The sequence below is a fragment of the Limulus polyphemus genome, unplaced genomic scaffold (genome assembly GCF_000517525.1).
Source record: "Limulus polyphemus unplaced genomic scaffold, Limulus_polyphemus-2.1.2 Scaffold737, whole genome shotgun sequence".
Classification (NCBI taxonomy): Eukaryota; Metazoa; Arthropoda; class Merostomata; order Xiphosura; family Limulidae; genus Limulus; species Limulus polyphemus.
In genome coordinates, this window is record NW_013666347.1 from 261,687 (window position 1) to 269,401 (window position 7,715).

Genomic DNA, 7,715 nt, shown 5'->3' on the forward strand with positions numbered 1-7,715 from the left:
TGTTAAAAGTAATAATGGCGGATAGTGTTGTTTGTAATTAAGCATAAAGCTACACAATGGGCTATCTGTGCTCTGCCCACCACGGGTATCGAAACTCGGTTTCTGGTGTTGTAAGTCCGTAGACATTCCGCTGTGCCACTGGGGGGAGGGCGTAATAATGGCAACGGCTTTGATAAGTTGTGTCAAACTGAAACAGTACTTGTAAGTGTGTCACGTAAATCAAACATATAATTATATACATAGATAGGAAGAAAAAGCAAGAAACTGATTCATAAACAATTCCACAATATGAGGAGAAGCACAAGAAACTTCGCCGCTCTTTTCTTTTGTTTTTGTTTTGTCATTACCTCTTGGGAAAGAACATGGATACAGATTTTTTTATTTTTTTTTTGTCTGATAAAATGCTGCAACAGTATTGTAGGCTATTTAAACTAGGATTCTTAGTTTTTAAGCTTTCAACTATTGACTGAAAGAGTCTTCTTGCCAGTAGCCGACGTTTTTACTCACTCAAATTGAACGTATAAGGAGAAAATGGATTAAACATTTTTATTCAGAAAAATAGAATTTATAACGAGAAAAAAGTTTAAACAAAGTATGGACTAACTGTTTCAAGTCAGGCTCAACGTAAAATGAATTAATTCGCTAATCGCTACAAGAAATTGTTTGCTCAAGCAGAATAAGGCAATAGCTAAAAGGACTACCATTCCCATGAAAGATAAAAACGAAACATTTAGAACCTTCCTACTTAGTTATCAAGTAATTAAATTTGTTTTATTTTTCCATCAAAAATGAAATATTAAGTTTCCTTAAAATTTCTTAAGATAGAATATTATGTGTATGTAAATATGTAATCTTCTAATGATATTTTTTTGACAATTTAACCGAATCAAATAATAACCTTCACATACGTTTTATTTGTTTATTATTTAGTGCAGAAATAAAAATTAATCCAAAACTTCTTTTATAACCGCAAAACATTAAAATTTGAATTATCTAAATGAATTTCATATGGATGTAATAATTTGTTGAAGTAATTCTAAGTTAAAAGTCTTTAATTTCAAAACGAGTTCGTAAAATTAAAAAAAGAAATTATTATTTTAATAATAACTCATCAAATGAACGATAAGTGATACGTAGAATAAAAGTAATTTTATTACCTTTTGTATTTTCGCTACAATTTAAAAGTAAAGTGGGATTATATCTGTAAACGAAATTTTAACAACATAACGACAGTTCTGCCAATTTATAAATATTTTTGACATATAGAAGCGCCCCCAGTGGCACAGCGGCATGTCTGCGGACTTACAACGCTAGAATCCGGGTTTCGATACCCGTGGTGGGAAGAGCACAGGTAGCTCACTGTGTAGCTTTGTGCTTAATTACAAACAAACATATAGAATATTTTGTTTGTTGTTGAGTACAAACTTATAAAATGGGTTATTTGTGCTCTGCCAATCGTGAGTACCGAAACCTCATTTTTAACACTGAACCAATGAGAAGCAAGCTACATCATGTAGATAAGAAAACAAAATTGCTGTACCATTTTAAAGACGGTTATCTACCAAAAGCCTTTGAAAATTTTTATTGAATTGGAATTGTCAATCTTGGCCAGGTCAGAGGCATCTAGAGTTAAAGTGTACTTGTCCCTAATTTTGTACTACTGACCAAAGGGGAGGCAGCCAGTCAGCAGAATTCGGGCTTTCTCCAGCCTTTTGGATCGGTTAACGGGACTGACTATCACTCTTGTCACACGCCCACAGCTTCAAGTACGGACCGTGTTCAGTGGTTTCAAGTTTCGAAATTTGAACCATTTGACTCGAAGCCCAAAATGCCAAGCACTAGGTCAGGCCCAGTTCTTTTTCTTGAAATGTCAAAGATGAAGATAATTTCCTTCCAAAATAAGTGATTTGTTTAAGCATCCATTGTAAAAAAATTTACGAAGTTGATTTGCTTTGTTTCAGAATTTTGTGCAAAGCTACAACAGAACTATATGTGCATAGCCGTCCATAATATTGAACTGGTGGGCAAGAAGAAAGGCAGTTAGTCTATAGCACTCACCGTCAACACTTAGGCTACTCTTGTCTGATGGAAGAATGTGATTTGATTGTCAATCGTAACAGTACACTCACGTGTGAAGTGCATCATTGTTTGTTTGTTGTTAAGCATAAAGCTATCTAATTTTTAGCGTTATAAACTCTAAGACTCTTACTAGTCAGAAAGAATTTAGTAAAGTTACTTCTTCTTTATTTTCACTTTGAAGAATATTTTAATGTTGTTAAACTTTGAGGTTGAACCTAAAGCTTTAGTCGACTTGATATGGAAAGGTGAGGAATAGTGGTTAGCGTGCCAGGACCGTGAATTCGCAAGTTCATGGTTCATGACCCGATGTTGCAAAAATTCTCCCCTTCCGGTGACTCAGTCGTATATTGTTTTAAAAATATAGAGTTTTATTGAACCAGTTTTCATTTAGAAGAAACCACTTTCTTCTGCTGTACGTTATTGTAGGCTATTAAAAACAAAAAACAAAAACACGTTTATCCAGTCAAAGTACGTTAGTATCTCTATAACGAGATTACATAACTTGCATTCCGAACATAAAATGAATGTAATCCTGAAAAAAGTAAAAACTATTTGGCTTTAGTTTATTGTCTTGCTTTCTTGATGTTACATATAATTCGATTATAAATTCATGAGACTAACATAACTTTCTAGGGCGTTCCTTTTCAGGAATAGCAAAAACAAAAAAATTAAAAATTCCAAGTCTAAAACTGTAATAAGTCTGCAGGAATTCTTAATTAACTTTAAACTAGTTTATAATGTACGTAAATGTTTTCTTCGAGATTATAAAAGTACCAATAACAAAAGCCAAGATTTTTTACACCGAGGTTTTCTATACCTCTGGCCAAAGATGTTTTCATAAAAATTATTAAGCCACTTAACTACCAAACACATATTTTTATTTTCTATTATGATTAAAATAACGATCTCAAATCACCTGTCGTTGTAAGGGCTCACTGAACCTGTCACTAGATGGCATTTTGCCAAAGGATAACCACTATATTCTTAAATTGCGAAATATATCAGAAGTTTTTCTTTTATGATTCCCATTACAGGTTTCTGGCCATATTAAGGTGATCATAAACACAGAAGACCGAATGGTTACCGAACTCGAGTACAAATTACAGCATAGTGAATGCTGCAATGCTTTTAGCAAGGCTTATCCAAAAGCTTTCCACAGCTGTTCACCTGCTTCTAGGATCTGTGACGAGTTGTACTAATAGTTCCAGATATTTTTTTTTCCGCTAACGATGATGAATTAAGTTAGGGATGAAAAATATCAAGACAGTGAATCAGTTATGTATTGTTCCAAAAAAAGTAGGTTTTAAGTCTGAGTTATCTGCTCTTATATATATAACGATTGTTTGGTTGTTTGTATCGGATATTCAAGCAAGGAGTACATGCGCTTCTTGTCCCTAATTTTGACGTGATCGACTAGCAGATAAACAAACACTCAACAGCATCACTCGTCAACTCTTAAGTTATCTTAATCAAATAGCGTAAATTGACAGTCACTCTTATAACGCACACACAGCCCTAAAGTGCAGATCACAATTTTTTGTTTTGTTTCGATAACAGAACACGAATAAATGATTTTAACCACTAGGTTAAGCCCGGTTTGGATGTAATTGGCAATAATAATTATCTAACATATACATCTAAAAGCCTGTAAAGCAATTTCTGTCAATGATAAATTAACTTACTTTTTTTTTCAGAAACGCACGAAAAAAACTTCTGTTGGCCATATGTTTCTTGGATGGTTTGTTTGTAATTAAGCAAAAAGCTACACAATGGGCTATCTGTGCTCTGCCCACTACGGGTATCGAAACCCGGATTCTAGCAGACATATGGGTGTGCCACTGGGAGGCTTCTTGGATGGAAGACATAAGCAAGAATATATAACCATAACAATGAATAATTGATAGATTAGACAGATTTAGGCACAACTGCTCTGCGTAAGAGTTGCTTCATTTACTTTACTCGCCACTAGGATCAGACGTGGCCAATTGGATAACAGCATACCCGAACTGTGAATCAGAGGATCTATGGTTCATGTCCCCTTGCCGCAAAGACTAATAAACAGTACAGTCATAAACCACCACCAGGAAAAGCAGACTTTTAGAACGTTCTGTGTGAACAAATTTAAAATAAAGTGCAAAAGAATCCGTAGGTGAGAGATGAGAGTTATTGTATCTGAGCGCCATCTACACTCAAAAATAAAAATACATTTCAGAAGGTTTAGAGGCCTCAACTGATAACTTTATCGGTATTTAGTAAAGTTAATCTCTCATTAGAGGAGTAAAATTAAAATCACTGTATTTACTATGTGCTACTTTTCTGTTAGTTTATTTACGAAAATAATAAATGTATGTTGAACTTTAGGAGGTATTTATATTTAAAGGTGACACGTTTTGATTCTTTTCATATTTCATTCAAAGACATTTTTCATTGTTATGAAGCATACTTTCCAATACAATTTCCATAAAAAATAAAATATTTCCCAAAGCGTAGAAACAAAATGGGCACAGTAGTTAATTACAAGTTTGTGAAAGGCTTAGCATTGAGGATATGCCAAAAACAAGTAAGAAAGAGGGAAGTAGATGTGCCTATAAGTCTGGGGCTGGGATAGCCTAGTGTTGGATTGTGAATCAGAGGGTCTAAGGTTAGCATTTTGTTGTCGCAAAAAGATTGGCAGCTAGTTTCCATTTTGCAATCATAATGAACATATCTGACCGTCACTTTTATAACGTACCCACAGCCCCAAAGTGCGGATCACGATTTTTTGTTTCATTTCGATAACAGGACACGAAACATTGAATCTAACCACTAGGTCAAACCAAGTAAATTGAGGCACAATATTTGCCTATGCATATGCCGTATTAAAGTTTCTGGTTTCAGAATTAATGTGAACATATACTAAACTGTTTATAACCTTCACCTTATTATTCTGTAACAGTTTGTTTGGAATTAAGCACAAAGCTACACAATGGGCTATCTGTGCTCTGCCCACACCACGGGAATTTACCGTCACTCTTATAACGCACCACAGCCCTAAACTAAGGATGTGGGTGCGTTATAAAAGTGACGGTCAATTTCCGTGGTGGGCAGAGCACAGATAGCCAATTGTGTAAGTAGTGGTATCGAAATCCGAATTCTAGTGATGTAAGTCCGCAGACATGCCGCTGTGCCACTGAGAGTTGGGGGATGTAACAGAATAGCTGATTGCTGTAAACTCTGTGGAACGTAATATCATAGCTATGATTACCTTGTAAAATAATATATATAAATACTAGATGTAGTACCACAAGGTCCCCGACAAGTGTTCTGTTTCAAGAGTAAGTAAAACCAAAATTAAGAGTAACAAATATTTTTATTTCTTGCTTTTAAAGCCCATATATCATGTTGTGTTGTAACCTATAGGGTGAATAATTATTCTCGTGATTCGTGACATGTGCACGTTTTACTGACGTCATGATAGTATAAATTAATCATTAAGCGTCCCTTTTAAGCGTGACGTCATTTAAGTGTCTACTGACTGTCTAACAGACAACACACTACTGTATGGTGATGCGAGTGGTTAAAACAGGTGACCCCTTTCGGAGAAATAAGATATGTTCCTTTTCAATAACTGTTTTTATGTCTAAGAAGAGCTTTAAAATATTTATATACTATATACGAATTATGGTTAATTACGCGTGTCGCCACAAAAGAGAACCATGGGGCCAAGAGCGACATGTTTAGCAACTACGTGTTTTGTTGACGACAGGATAATAAATAATGAGTGGTAGTTGTGAAATTTTCACAATCTTCCACCTATCAAAGTCAACAAACAGCCTGATTTATAAGAAATGTGAAGGAGAAATACTTTTCGACCATACATATATGTCAAGTCCCCTAACGCAGATCTAATCGACTTTTGTGCCTCTTAGAAGCCAACTCCCATGTGCAGTAGAAGGTCTGTCGGCAGTTTGTCAAAGTGCATAGTCTAAGAATAGATCTTACCGTCCTATATACAATGTTTTCTAATAGAAATTGAAGTGTTGGACAATGGTACGTAACAATGTCCATCAAATTGACCAATCAACGATGAAAAAAGTAGTTTCAAAAGCAACAGGACCTAGAGCGACTAACACTTGGTATGAAATAAATGTTTATATAAGAACTGTTCTTTTTTGTGTCTACTTTCATGGATGAGACTGTTTTGTTTTAGCTCTTTAAAGTTTAAACAGTCCAGTTTTATTATTGAACCAAATGCAACAGATGCATGAGTTCATTATACGAGTCTAAGTAACTAACCTGATCAATCGGTAACTGTATTCAAGACTCCTTTTCTTTTGCTACAACCATACAGAACCTTAGCCTTGACCATAAACAATCGTTTTTGTGCTCTTTCGACATCAGCAGCCTGTTCTCTAATGTACTCCTGGAAGAAACCATCAACATTTGTGCAGATACTTTGTATGGTGGAGAAGTTCAGTGTCTTCCAATACCTAAGGACCTGTTTATTGAACTGATGAATACTGCGACACGTTCGGTGGAATTCAGCTTTAATGATATCATGTATCAACAGATTGACGGAGTCGCCATAGGTTCTCCTCTTGGACCTGCCTTAGCCAATATTTTCGTTGGTTTCCATGAAAAAGAACTATTCAACAAAGTTACCAGACCTGCTGTTTACTTCCGCTATGTAGACGACACATTTGCCATTTTTAAAACTGAACAGGAATGTGAGTGTTTCTTACAAGACCTAAACTCGTTGCACTCAGCTCTCAAATTTGCTTTCGAAAAGGAACAACATAACTCTTTACCGTTCCTAGACGTCTTAGTTGAAAAACATGACTTTTGTTTTCTCACCAGTATATACAGAAAACCTACCTTTACAGGACAATACACACGATAGGATTCTTTCAGTCCCAAAAGTCGCAAAACGAACCTTATTGTTACTTTAGTCCATCGGGCTGAAGTTATCTGTTCAAAATCTAAACTAGATTTCGAACTGAAGACAATTATTTTACTATAAAATGGGTATCCAGAAAACGTCATCAATCAAATTACTTCAACGAAGATTGCGAGCTTCTCAACTGCCCCAAAATTTGGCCCCAACAAGTGTCCTGTTTACCTAAAACTACCATAGATTGGTAACATTTCAACAAAATTTGAAAAAAAAGCAATTGAAAACAGCCATTACTAAATGTTTTCCTGCAGTGAACCCCTACTGTGCTTATTTCACACGTAAGCTGTTGTCTGCAACACAGAAAGATGCGATACGTACCACACAGAAAAGTATGGTTATTTACGAATTCTCGTGCACTGTGAATGTCGGTACGTAGGTAGCACTTCACAAAGACTGCAGGATATAATTAAACAACATGTACCTACATCCATAAGAAATAAGTGTGTGAAAGAAAAGAATTTACCATGTCACTTCTGTAAAACAAAAGTTCTACCACCAAAATGTGAATCAGCGATTGGCCCGCATTTACTAGTGAACCCGACTTGTGCTAACAACTACACGGATAACAGGTTTAAGTTATTGCAAATGGTCTGTCAACCTTTCATCTCTATATCTTGGAAGCCACCTTTATTAAAACACATAAACTTGTCCTTTGTCGCCAAAACGAATTCCTATACAATCTACACATCCGACTGTAGGTCTG